The 13,379-nt window shown below is 43.1% G+C and overlaps 8 non-coding genes across 8 annotated transcripts; all 8 read right to left on the bottom strand.

Moving 5' to 3' along the window:
- Positions 1-970: 970 nt before the first annotated feature.
- On the bottom strand, positions 971-1,089 carry LOC134079276 (5S ribosomal RNA). The gene has a single exon (XR_009938921.1). It is a non-coding gene; the product is annotated as a 5S ribosomal RNA (ribosomal RNA).
- Positions 1,090-2,706: 1,617 nt separating this feature from the next.
- On the bottom strand, positions 2,707-2,825 carry LOC134079277 (5S ribosomal RNA). The gene has a single exon (XR_009938922.1). It is a non-coding gene; the product is annotated as a 5S ribosomal RNA (ribosomal RNA).
- A 1,618-nt stretch (positions 2,826-4,443) lies between these two features.
- On the bottom strand, positions 4,444-4,562 carry LOC134079278 (5S ribosomal RNA). The gene has a single exon (XR_009938923.1). It is a non-coding gene; the product is annotated as a 5S ribosomal RNA (ribosomal RNA).
- Positions 4,563-6,180: 1,618 nt separating this feature from the next.
- On the bottom strand, positions 6,181-6,299 carry LOC134079279 (5S ribosomal RNA). The gene has a single exon (XR_009938924.1). It is a non-coding gene; the product is annotated as a 5S ribosomal RNA (ribosomal RNA).
- A 1,616-nt stretch (positions 6,300-7,915) lies between these two features.
- LOC134079280 (5S ribosomal RNA) lies at positions 7,916-8,034 on the bottom strand. The gene has a single exon (XR_009938925.1). It is a non-coding gene; the product is annotated as a 5S ribosomal RNA (ribosomal RNA).
- A 1,617-nt stretch (positions 8,035-9,651) lies between these two features.
- Positions 9,652-9,770, bottom strand: LOC134079281 (5S ribosomal RNA). Its single transcript, XR_009938926.1, has one exon. It is a non-coding gene; the product is annotated as a 5S ribosomal RNA (ribosomal RNA).
- A 1,617-nt stretch (positions 9,771-11,387) lies between these two features.
- LOC134079282 (5S ribosomal RNA) lies at positions 11,388-11,506 on the bottom strand. Its single transcript, XR_009938927.1, has one exon. It is a non-coding gene; the product is annotated as a 5S ribosomal RNA (ribosomal RNA).
- A 1,616-nt stretch (positions 11,507-13,122) lies between these two features.
- On the bottom strand, positions 13,123-13,241 carry LOC134079284 (5S ribosomal RNA). The gene has a single exon (XR_009938929.1). It is a non-coding gene; the product is annotated as a 5S ribosomal RNA (ribosomal RNA).
- Between the last annotated feature and the right edge of the window lie 138 nt (positions 13,242-13,379).

Here is a 13,379-nt window from a genome sequence, read left to right on the forward strand (position 1 = left end):
CAATGAAAACAACGTACACATACCGGTCGGGATGCGGACGCTCCGAGTTGGGTCTCTGGCCAGTTAGGACTGCGCATTCAGGTCATGTGTTGTAAAGAGGGTTGTTTCGTGGATCCTCTTTGCTTCATCTTCGCCACGGAGAAAGAAAAAACAACTGCTCCAAATGCAGTTCTCTACTGGTGTGCTAGAGTCACTGGCAGCCAATGATCCATACATGTCCAGATGTACACTAGCGACAGAAAGCATGGCGCTCCCTCCGGCGACGGAGACGTGAATGAGCGCTTCTCCTTAGCGCACGGTTTATATAGGCCTTATACGTAATAGTAGACACACGTCAATCGAATGCTGCATCTAATCCGACAACATAGGCTATGTAGTAGCAACTGCTGTCAAGCAAAACTTCATGAAGCACGCTGATATTAGCTTTTCATATATCAATTCGCTGTGCGTAAAAACAGGACCTTTGGTCACTCGCTCTACTTGGACATCCTGAAACGAGTAACCTACAGTTGTTCAGGAAAACACTACAATATCTGGGATGTCGAAGGCCATGCAGACTATAGGCTATTTTCCATACTCAGACAGTGTTGAAAAAATCACTTCGCAGCTCTTGGGCGAATGAACACAGCGAGACCGGGAATTGTACAACACGGTGAAAACTACATCGAAAACAAAGCTGTCACCCCAAAAAATAAGCTAAACATTCCAGATGAAAACAAGCACTAAAACTCCCCCAATCCGCCAGCTGTTTACAGTCAACTCGTGCAATTTTTTCCGACCTGTTGCTGGCTTAGCCTATATTTCCTACCTATGTATTTATTTATTTATTTATTTATGTATTTCTTTATTTTGCTTTCAAACGGAGGAAGCAAATATTCAAAGGGGTTGGAACGTCTACGTACTAGGGAGCAGGCACGCACAGACAGACAGCCTGAAAAAAAAAAAAGTTTCACTGGCTGATGGAGAGAAAAGCTTACGGCACCTGGTATTCCCAGGCGGTCTCCCATCCAAGTACTAACCAGGCCCGACGCTGCTTAGCTTCCGAGATCGGACGAGATCGGGCGTGTTCAGCGTGGTATGGCCGTAAGCGAAAGCAACCGGCCAAAGTAACCTACTTAAAGCTCCCTAACCCGGGTTGGAGACGCGTGTGTTGTGAAAGGTTAGGCACGCTACATTGTGTTCAAGAAAACAAAGGCGCATTTTCCGCGTGGAGTTCAACTTTGAAAGTGAAGAATACAACAAATGGCATTTAAAACTTGGTAACATTTCCAATAACTGTTCCTTCTTTATCCTAAAAACGATGGGTACTGACAGAAGAGTTTGGTTAGGCAAGTGCACCTACTTTACTCACAGTACAACATACATAGGGCAGCTTTATCTCTGATTAAAACGCTCACAGATTTGTTTAGAAGCTAAATAAATTGTAATGGTGACATAGCATGTCAAAAACCACTTGGTGTGTACACCATTTGAAACTACCACAAGTAAATTAGAAAATGTCACTGGAGTAAAAAAAAGCTCAGCTTTTCAAACAAAGATGATACTCAAAGCTAAGGAGAGAAATCAGTGTCTGGCCATGCATGAGAATATAAAACCACTAAGTATTTGATGGGATATAAAAAAAAAAAAATCTGTTTTTCTAAGCAGAGCGAAAACACAGGGGACGTTTCATTGGAGAGAACAGCCCTAATTTACAATTCATAAAATATGAGCTTCGTTTTAGAAACTTAGCCTCTCAATGAAAACAACGTACACATACCGGTCGGGATGCGGACGCTCCGAGTTGGGTCTCTGGCCAGTTAGGACTGCGCATTCAGGTCATGTGTTGTAAAGAGGGTTGTTTCGTGGATCCTCTTTGCTTCATCTTCGCCACGGAGAAAGAAAAAACAACTGCTCCAAATGCAGTTCTCTACTGGTGTGCTAGAGTCACTGGCAGCCAATGATCCATACATGTCCAGATGTACACTAGCGACAGAAAGCGTGGCGCTCCCTCCGGCGACGGAGACGTGAATGAGCGCTTCTCCTTAGCGCACGGTTTATATAGGCCTTATACGTAATAGTAGACACACGTCAATCGAATGCTGCATCTAATCCGACAACATAGGCTATGTAGTAGCAACTGCTGTCAAGCAAAACTTCATGAAGCACGCTGATATTAGCTTTTCATATATCAATTCGCTGTGCGTAAAAACAGGACCTTTGGTCACTCGCTCTACTTGGACATCCTGAAACGAGTAACCTACAGTTGTTCAGGAAAACACTACAATATCTGGGATGTCGAAGGCCATGCAGACTATAGGCTATTTTCCATACTCAGACAGTGTTGAAAAAATTACTTTGCAGCTCTTGGGCGAATGAACACAGCGAGACCGGGAATTGTACAACACGGTGAAAACTACATCGAAAACAAAGCTGTCACCCCAAAAAATAAGCTAAACATTCCAGATGAAAACAAGCACTAAAACTCCCCCAATCCGCCAGCTGTTTACAGTCAACTCGTGCAATTTTTTCCGACCTGTTGCTGGCTTAGCCTATATTTCCTACCTATGTATTTATTTATTTATTTATTTATGTATTTCTTTATTTTGCTTTCAAACGGAGGAAGCAAATATTCAAAGGGGTTGGAACGTCTACGTACTAGGGAGCAGGCACGCACAGACAGACAGCCTGAAAAAAAAAAAAGTTTCACTGGCTGATGGAGAGAAAAGCTTACGGCACCTGGTATTCCCAGGCGGTCTCCCATCCAAGTACTAACCAGGCCCGACGCTGCTTAGCTTCCGAGATCGGACGAGATCGGGCGTGTTCAGCGTGGTATGGCCGTAAGCGAAAGCAACCGGCCAAAGTAACCTACTTAAAGCTCCCTAACCCGGGTTGGAGACGCGTGTGTTGTGAAAGGTGAGGTACGCTACATTGTGTTCAAGAAAACAAAGGCGCATTTTCCGCGTGGAGTTCAACTTTGAAAGTGAAGAATACAACAAATGGCATTTAAAACTTGGTAACATTTCCAATAACTGTTCCTTCTTTATCCTAAAAACGATGGGTACTGACAGAAGAGTTTGGTTAGGCAAGTGCACATACTTTACTCACAGTACAACATACATAGGGCAGCTTTATCTCTGATTAAAACGCTCACAGATTTGTTTAGAAGCTAAATAAATTGTAATGGTGACATAGCATGGCAAAAACCACTTGGTGTGTACACCATTTGAAACTACCACAAGTAAATTAGAAAATGTCACTGGAGTAAAAAAAAGCTCAGCTTTTCAAACAAAGATGATACTCAAAGCTAAGGAGAGAAATCAGTGTCTGGCCATGCATGAGAATATAAAACCACTAAGTATTTGATGGGATATAAAAAAAAAAAAAATCCGTTTTTCTAAGCAGAGCGAAAACACAGGAGACGTTTCATTGGAGAGAACAGCCCTAATTTACAATTCATAAAATATGAGCTTCGTTTTAGAAACTTAGCCTCTCAATGAAAACAACGTACACATACCGGTCGGGATGCGGACACTCCGAGTTGGGTCTCTAGCCAGTAAGGACTGCGCATTCAGGTCATGTGTTGTAAAGAGGGTTGTTTCGTGGATCCTCTTTGCTTCATCTTCGCCACGGAGAAAGAAAAAACAACTGCTCCTAATGCAGTTCTCTACTGGTGTGCTAGAGTCACTGGCAGCCAATGATCCATACATGTCCAGATGTACACTAGCGACAGAAAGCGTGGCGCTCCCTCCGGCGACGGAGACGTGAATGAGCGCTTCTCCTTAGCGCACGGTTTATATAGGCCTTATACGTAATAGTAGACACACGTCAATCGAATGCTGCATCTAATCCGACAACATAGGCTATGTAGTAGCAACTGCTGTCAAGCAAAACTTCATGAAGCACGCTGATATTAGCTTTTCATATATCAATTCGCTGTGCGTAAAAACAGGACCTTTGGTCACTCGCTCTACTTGGACATCCTGAAACGAGTAACCTACAGTTGTTCAGGAAAACACTACAATATCTGGGATGTCGAAGGCCATGCAGACTATAGGCTATTTTCCATACTCAGACAGTGTTGAAAAAATTACTTTGCAGCTCTTGGGCGAATGAACACAGCGAGACCGGGAATTGTACAACACGGTGAAAACTACATCGAAAACAAAGCTGTCACCCCAAAAAATAAGCTAAACATTCCAGATGAAAACAAGCACTAAAACTCCCCCAATCCGCCAGCTGTTTACAGTCAACTCGTGCAATTTTTTCCGACCTGTTGCTGGCTTAGCCTATATTTCCTACCTATGTATTTATTTATTTATTTATTTATGTATTTCTTTATTTTGCTTTCAAACGGAGGAAGCAAATATTCAAAGGGGTTGGAACGTCTACGTACTAGGGAGCAGGCACGCACAGACAGACAGCCTGAAAAAAAAAAAAGTTTCACTGGCTGATGGAGAGAAAAGCTTACGGCACCTGGTATTCCCAGGCGGTCTCCCATCCAAGTACTAACCAGGCCCGACGCTGCTTAGCTTCCGAGATCGGACGAGATCGGGCGTGTTCAGCGTGGTATGGCCGTAAGCGAAAGCAACCGGCCAAAGTAACCTACTTAAAGCTCCCTAACCCGGGTTGGAGACGCGTGTGTTGTGAAAGGTGAGGTACGCTACATTGTGTTCAAGAAAACAAAGGCGCATTTTCCGCGTGGAGTTCAACTTTGAAAGTGAAGAATACAACAAATGGCATTTAAAACTTGGTAACATTTCCAATAACTGTTCCTTCTTTATCCTAAAAACGATGGGTACTGACAGAAGAGTTTGGTTAGGCAAGTGCACATACTTTACTCACAGTACAACATACATAGGGCAGCTTTATCTCTGATTAAAACGCTCACAGATTTGTTTAGAAGCTAAATAAATTGTAATGGTGACATAGCATGGCAAAAACCACTTGGTGTGTACACCATTTGAAACTACCACAAGTAAATTAGAAAATGTCACTGGAGTAAAAAAAAGCTCAGCTTTTCAAACAAAGATGATACTCAAAGCTAAGGAGAGAAATCAGTGTCTGGCCATGCATGAGAATATAAAACCACTAAGTATTTGATGGGATTTAAAAAAAAAAAAAATCCGTTTTTCTAAGCAGAGCGAAAACACAGGAGACGTTTCATTGGAGAGAACAGCCCTAATTTACAATTCATAAAATATGAGCTTCGTTTTAGAAACTTAGCCTCTCAATGAAAACAACGTACACATACCGGTCGGGATGCGGACGCTCCGAGTTGGGTCTCTGGCCAGTTAGGACTGCGCATTCAGGTCATGTGTTGTAAAGAGGGTTGTTTCGTGGATCCTCTTTGCTTCATCTTCGCCACGGAGAAAGAAAAAACAACTGCTCCAAATGCAGTTCTCTACTGGTGTGCTAGAGTCACTGGCAGCCAATGATCCATACATGTCCAGATGTACACTAGCGACAGAAAGCGTGGCGCTCCCTCCGGCGACGGAGACGTGAATGAGCGCTTCTCCTTAGCGCACGGTTTATATAGGCCTTATACGTAATAGTAGACACACGTCAATCGAATGCTGCATCTAATCCGACAACATAGGCTATGTAGTAGCAACTGCTGTCAAGCAAAACTTCATGAAGCACGCTGATATTAGCTTTTCATATATCAATTCGCTGTGCGTAAAAACAGGACCTTTGGTCACTCGCTCTACTTGGACATCCTGAAACGAGTAACCTACAGTTGTTCAGGAAAACACTACAATATCTGGGATGTCGAAGGCCATGCAGACTATAGGCTATTTTCCATACTCAGACAGTGTTGAAAAAATTACTTTGCAGCTCTTGGGCGAATGAACACAGCGAGACCGGGAATTGTACAACACGGTGAAAACTACATCGAAAACAAAGCTGTCACCCCAAAAAATAAGCTAAACATTCCAGATGAAAACAAGCACTAAAACTCCCCCAATCCGCCAGCTGTTTACAGTCAACTCGTGCAATTTTTTCCGACCTGTTGCTGGCTTAGCCTATATTTCCTACCTATGTATTTATTTATTTATTTATTTATGTATTTCTTTATTTTGCTTTCAAACGGAGGAAGCAAATATTCAAAGGGGTTGGAACGTCTACGTACTAGGGAGCAGGCACGCACAGACAGACAGCCTGAAAAAAAAAAAAGTTTCACTGGCTGATGGAGAGAAAAGCTTACGGCACCTGGTATTCCCAGGCGGTCTCCCATCCAAGTACTAACCAGGCCCGACGCTGCTTAGCTTCCGAGATCGGACGAGATCGGGCGTGTTCAGCGTGGTATGGCCGTAAGCGAAAGCAACCGGCCAAAGTAACCTACTTAAAGCTCCCTAACCCGGGTTGGAGACGCGTGTGTTGTGAAAGGTGAGGTACGCTACATTGTGTTCAAGAAAACAAAGGCGCATTTTCCGCGTGGAGTTCAACTTTGAAAGTGAAGAATACAACAAATGGCATTTAAAACTTGGTAACATTTCCAATAACTGTTCCTTCTTTATCCTAAAAACGATGGGTACTGACAGAAGAGTTTGGTTAGGCAAGTGCACATACTTTACTCACAGTACAACATACATAGGGCAGCTTTATCTCTGATTAAAACGCTCACAGGTTTGTTTAGAAGCTAAATAAATTGTAATGGTGACATAGCATGGCAAAAACCACTTGGTGTGTACACCATTTGAAACTACCACAAGTAAATTAGAAAATGTCACTGGAGTAAAAAAAAGCTCAGCTTTTCAAACAAAGATGATACTCAAAGCTAAGGAGAGAAATCAGTGTCTGGCCATGCATGAGAATATAAAACCACTAAGTATTTGATGGGATATAAAAAAAAAAAATCTGTTTTTCTAAGCAGAGCGAAAACACAGGGGACGTTTCATTGGAGAGAACAGCCCTAATTTACAATTCATAAAATATGAGCTTCGTTTTAGAAACTTAGCCTCTCAATGAAAACAACGTACACATACCGGTCGGGATGCGGACGCTCCGAGTTGGGTCTCTGGCCAGTTAGGACTGCGCATTCAGGTCATGTGTTGTAAAGAGGGTTGTTTCGTGGATCCTCTTTGCTTCATCTTCGCCACGGAGAAAGAAAAAACAACTGCTCCAAATGCAGTTCTCTACTGGTGTGCTAGAGTCACTGGCAGCCAATGATCCATACATGTCCAGATGTACACTAGCGACAGAAAGCATGGCGCTCCCTCCGGCGACGGAGACGTGAATGAGCGCTTCTCCTTAGCGCACGGTTTATATAGGCCTTATACGTAATAGTAGACACACGTCAATCGAATGCTGCATCTAATCCGACAACATAGGCTATGTAGTAGCAACTGCTGTCAAGCAAAACTTCATGAAGCACGCTGATATTAGCTTTTCATATATCAATTCGCTGTGCGTAAAAACAGGACCTTTGGTCACTCGCTCTACTTGGACATCCTGAAACGAGTAACCTACAGTTGTTCAGGAAAACACTACAATATCTGGGATGTCGAAGGCCATGCAGACTATAGGCTATTTTCCATACTCAGACAGTGTTGAAAAAATCACTTCGCAGCTCTTGGGCGAATGAACACAGCGAGACCGGGAATTGTACAACACGGTGAAAACTACATCGAAAACAAAGCTGTCACCCCAAAAAATAAGCTAAACATTCCAGATGAAAACAAGCACTAAAACTCCCCCAATCCGCCAGCTGTTTACAGTCAACTCGTGCAATTTTTTCCGACCTGTTGCTGGCTTAGCCTATATTTCCTACCTATGTATTTATTTATTTATTTATTTATGTATTTCTTTATTTTGCTTTCAAACGGAGGAAGCAAATATTCAAAGGGGTTGGAACGTCTACGTACTAGGGAGCAGGCACGCACAGACAGACAGCCTGAAAAAAAAAAAAGTTTCACTGGCTGATGGAGAGAAAAGCTTACGGCACCTGGTATTCCCAGGCGGTCTCCCATCCAAGTACTAACCAGGCCCGACGCTGCTTAGCTTCCGAGATCGGACGAGATCGGGCGTGTTCAGCGTGGTATGGCCGTAAGCGAAAGCAACCGGCCAAAGTAACCTACTTAAAGCTCCCTAACCCGGGTTGGAGACGCGTGTGTTGTGAAAGGTGAGGCACGCTACATTGTGTTCAAGAAAACAAAGGCGCATTTTCCGCGTGGAGTTCAACTTTGAAAGTGAAGAATACAACAAATGGCATTTAAAACTTGGTAACATTTCCAATAACTGTTCCTTCTTTATCCTAAAAACGATGGGTACTGACAGAAGAGTTTGGTTAGGCAAGTGCACCTACTTTACTCACAGTACAACATACATAGGGCAGCTTTATCTCTGATTAAAACGCTCACAGATTTGTTTAGAAGCTAAATAAATTGTAATGGTGACATAGCATGTCAAAAACCACTTGGTGTGTACACCATTTGAAACTACCACAAGTAAATTAGAAAATGTCACTGGAGTAAAAAAAAGCTCAGCTTTTCAAACAAAGATGATACTCAAAGCTAAGGAGAGAAATCGGTGTCTGGCCATGCATGAGAATATAAAACCACTAAGTATTTGATGGGATATAAAAAAAAAAAAATCTGTTTTTCTAAGCAGAGCGAAAACACAGGGGACGTTTCATTGGAGAGAACAGCCCTAATTTACAATTCATAAAATATGAGCTTCGTTTTAGAAACTTAGCCTCTCAATGAAAACAACGTACACATACCGGTCGGGATGCGGACGCTCCGAGTTGGGTCTCTGGCCAGTTAGGACTGCGCATTCAGGTCATGTGTTGTAAAGAGGGTTGTTTCGTGGATCCTCTTTGCTTCATCTTCGCCACGGAGAAAGAAAAAACAACTGCTCCAAATGCAGTTCTCTACTGGTGTGCTAGAGTCACTGGCAGCCAATGATCCATACATGTCCAGATGTACACTAGCGACAGAAAGCGTGGCGCTCCCTCCGGCGACGGAGACGTGAATGAGCGCTTCTCCTTAGCGCACGGTTTATATAGGCCTTATACGTAATAGTAGACACACGTCAATCGAATGCTGCATCTAATCCGACAACATAGGCTATGTAGTAGCAACTGCTGTCAAGCAAAACTTCATGAAGCACGCTGATATTAGCTTTTCATATATCAATTCGCTGTGCGTAAAAACAGGACCTTTGGTCACTCGCTCTACTTGGACATCCTGAAACGAGTAACCTACAGTTGTTCAGGAAAACACTACAATATCTGGGATGTCGAAGGCCATGCAGACTATAGGCTATTTTCCATACTCAGACAGTGTTGAAAAAATTACTTTGCAGCTCTTGGGCGAATGAACACAGCGAGACCGGGAATTGTACAACACGGTGAAAACTACATCGAAAACAAAGCTGTCACCCCAAAAAATAAGCTAAACATTCCAGATGAAAACAAGCACTAAAACTCCCCCAATCCGCCAGCTGTTTACAGTCAACTCGTGCAATTTTTTCCGACCTGTTGCTGGCTTAGCCTATATTTCCTACCTATGTATTTATTTATTTATTTATTTATGTATTTCTTTATTTTGCTTTCAAACGGAGGAAGCAAATATTCAAAGGGGTTGGAACGTCTACGTACTAGGGAGCAGGCACGCACAGACAGACAGCCTGAAAAAAAAAAAAGTTTCACTGGCTGATGGAGAGAAAAGCTTACGGCACCTGGTATTCCCAGGCGGTCTCCCATCCAAGTACTAACCAGGCCCGACGCTGCTTAGCTTCCGAGATCGGACGAGATCGGGCGTGTTCAGCGTGGTATGGCCGTAAGCGAAAGCAACCGGCCAAAGTAACCTACTTAAAGCTCCCTAACCCGGGTTGGAGACGCGTGTGTTGTGAAAGGTGAGGTACGCTACATTGTGTTCAAGAAAACAAAGGCGCATTTTCCGCGTGGAGTTCAACTTTGAAAGTGAAGAATACAACAAATGGCATTTAAAACTTGGTAACATTTCCAATAACTGTTCCTTCTTTATCCTAAAAACGATGGGTACTGACAGAAGAGTTTGGTTAGGCAAGTGCACATACTTTACTCACAGTACAACATACATAGGGCAGCTTTATCTCTGATTAAAACGCTCACAGATTTGTTTAGAAGCTAAATAAATTGTAATGGTGACATAGCATGGCAAAAACCACTTGGTGTGTACACCATTTGAAACTACCACAAGTAAATTAGAAAATGTCACTGGAGTAAAAAAAAGCTCAGCTTTTCAAACAAAGATGGTACTCAAAGCTAAGGAGAGAAATCAGTGTCTGGCCATGCATGAGAATATAAAACCACTAAGTATTTGATGGGATATAAAAAAAAAAAAATCTGTTTTTCTAAGCAGAGCGAAAACACAGGGGACGTTTCATTGGAGAGAACAGCCCTAATTTACAATTCATAAAATATGAGCTTCGTTTTAGAAACTTAGCCTCTCAATGAAAACAACGTACACATACCGGTCGGGATGCGGACGCTCCGAGTTGGGTCTCTGGCCAGTTAGGACTGCGCATTCAGGTCATGTGTTGTAAAGAGGGTTGTTTCGTGGATCCTCTTTGCTTCATCTTCGCCACGGAGAAAGAAAAAACAACTGCTCCAAATGCAGTTCTCTACTGGTGTGCTAGAGTCACTGGCAGCCAATGATCCATACATGTCCAGATGTACACTAGCGACAGAAAGCGTGGCGCTCCCTCCGGCGACGGAGACGTGAATGAGCGCTTCTCCTTAGCGCACGGTTTATATAGGCCTTATACGTAATAGTAGACACACGTCAATCGAATGCTGCATCTAATCCGACAACATAGGCTATGTAGTAGCAACTGCTGTCAAGCAAAACTTCATGAAGCACGCTGATATTAGCTTTTCATATATCAATTCGCTGTGCGTAAAAACAGGACCTTTGGTCACTCGCTCTACTTGGACATCCTGAAACGAGTAACCTACAGTTGTTCAGGAAAACACTACAATATCTGGGATGTCGAAGGCCATGCAGACTATAGGCTATTTTCCATACTCAGACAGTGTTGAAAAAATTACTTTGCAGCTCTTGGGCGAATGAACACAGCGAGACCGGGAATTGTACAACACGGTGAAAACTACATCGAAAACAAAGCTGTCACCCCAAAAAATAAGCTAAACATTCCAGATGAAAACAAGCACTAAAACTCCCCCAATCCGCCAGCTGTTTACAGTCAACTCGTGCAATTTTTTCCGACCTGTTGCTGGCTTAGCCTATATTTCCTACCTATGTATTTATTTATTTATTTATTTATGTATTTCTTTATTTTGCTTTCAAACGGAGGAAGCAAATATTCAAAGGGGTTGGAACGTCTACGTACTAGGGAGCAGGCACGCACAGACAGACAGCCTGAAAAAAAAAAAAGTTTCACTGGCTGATGGAGAGAAAAGCTTACGGCACCTGGTATTCCCAGGCGGTCTCCCATCCAAGTACTAACCAGGCCCGACGCTGCTTAGCTTCCGAGATCGGACGAGATCGGGCGTGTTCAGCGTGGTATGGCCGTAAGCGAAAGCAACCGGCCAAAGTAACCTACTTAAAGCTCCCTAACCCGGGTTGGAGACGCGTGTGTTGTGAAAGGTGAGGTACGCTACATTGTGTTCAAGAAAACAAAGGCGCATTTTCCGCGTGGAGTTCAACTTTGAAAGTGAAGAATACAACAAATGGCATTTAAAACTTGGTAACATTTCCAATAACTGTTCCTTCTTTATCCTAAAAACGATGGGTACTGACAGAAGAGTTTGGTTAGGCAAGTGCACATACTTTACTCACAGTACAACATACATAGGGCAGCTTTATCTCTGATTAAAACGCTCACAGGTTTGTTTAGAAGCTAAATAAATTGTAATGGTGACATAGCATGGCAAAAACCACTTGGTGTGTACACCATTTGAAACTACCACAAGTAAATTAGAAAATGTCACTGGAGTAAAAAAAAGCTCAGCTTTTCAAACAAAGATGATACTCAAAGCTAAGGAGAGAAATCAGTGTCTGGCCATGCATGAGAATATAAAACCACTAAGTATTTGATGGGATATAAAAAAAAAAAATCTGTTTTTCTAAGCAGAGCGAAAACACAGGGGACGTTTCATTGGAGAGAACAGCCCTAATTTACAATTCATAAAATATGAGCTTCGTTTTAGAAACTTAGCCTCTCAATGAAAACAACGTACACATACCGGTCGGGATGCGGACGCTCCGAGTTGGGTCTCTGGCCAGTTAGGACTGCGCATTCAGGTCATGTGTTGTAAAGAGGGTTGTTTCGTGGATCCTCTTTGCTTCATCTTCGCCACGGAGAAAGAAAAAACAACTGCTCCAAATGCAGTTCTCTACTGGTGTGCTAGAGTCACTGGCAGCCAATGATCCATACATGTCCAGATGTACACTAGCGACAGAAAGCATGGCGCTCCCTCCGGCGACGGAGACGTGAATGAGCGCTTCTCCTTAGCGCACGGTTTATATAGGCCTTATACGTAATAGTAGACACACGTCAATCGAATGCTGCATCTAATCCGACAACATAGGCTATGTAGTAGCAACTGCTGTCAAGCAAAACTTCATGAAGCACGCTGATATTAGCTTTTCATATATCAATTCGCTGTGCGTAAAAACAGGACCTTTGGTCACTCGCTCTACTTGGACATCCTGAAACGAGTAACCTACAGTTGTTCAGGAAAACACTACAATATCTGGGATGTCGAAGGCCATGCAGACTATAGGCTATTTTCCATACTCAGACAGTGTTGAAAAAATCACTTCGCAGCTCTTGGGCGAATGAACACAGCGAGACCGGGAATTGTACAACACGGTGAAAACTACATCGAAAACAAAGCTGTCACCCCAAAAAATAAGCTAAACATTCCAGATGAAAACAAGCACTAAAACTCCCCCAATCCGCCAGCTGTTTACAGTCAACTCGTGCAATTTTTTCCGACCTGTTGCTGGCTTAGCCTATATTTCCTACCTATGTATTTATTTATTTATTTATTTATGTATTTCTTTATTTTGCTTTCAAACGGAGGAAGCAAATATTCAAAGGGGTTGGAACGTCTACGTACTAGGGAGCAGGCACGCACAGACAGACAGCCTGAAAAAAAAAAAAGTTTCACTGGCTGATGGAGAGAAAAGCTTACGGCACCTGGTATTCCCAGGCGGTCTCCCATCCAAGTACTAACCAGGCCCGACGCTGCTTAGCTTCCGAGATCGGACGAGATCGGGCGTGTTCAGCGTGGTATGGCCGTAAGCGAAAGCAACCGGCCAAAGTAACCTACTTAAAGCTCCCTAACCCGGGTTGGAGACGCGTGTGTTGTGAAAGGTGAGGCACGCTACATTGTGTTCAAGAAAACAAAGGCGCATTTTCCGCGTGGAGTTCAACTTTGAAAG

The sequence above is a fragment of the Sardina pilchardus genome, chromosome 4 (genome assembly GCF_963854185.1).
Source record: "Sardina pilchardus chromosome 4, fSarPil1.1, whole genome shotgun sequence".
NCBI lineage: Eukaryota > Metazoa > Chordata > Actinopteri > Clupeiformes > Clupeidae > Sardina > Sardina pilchardus.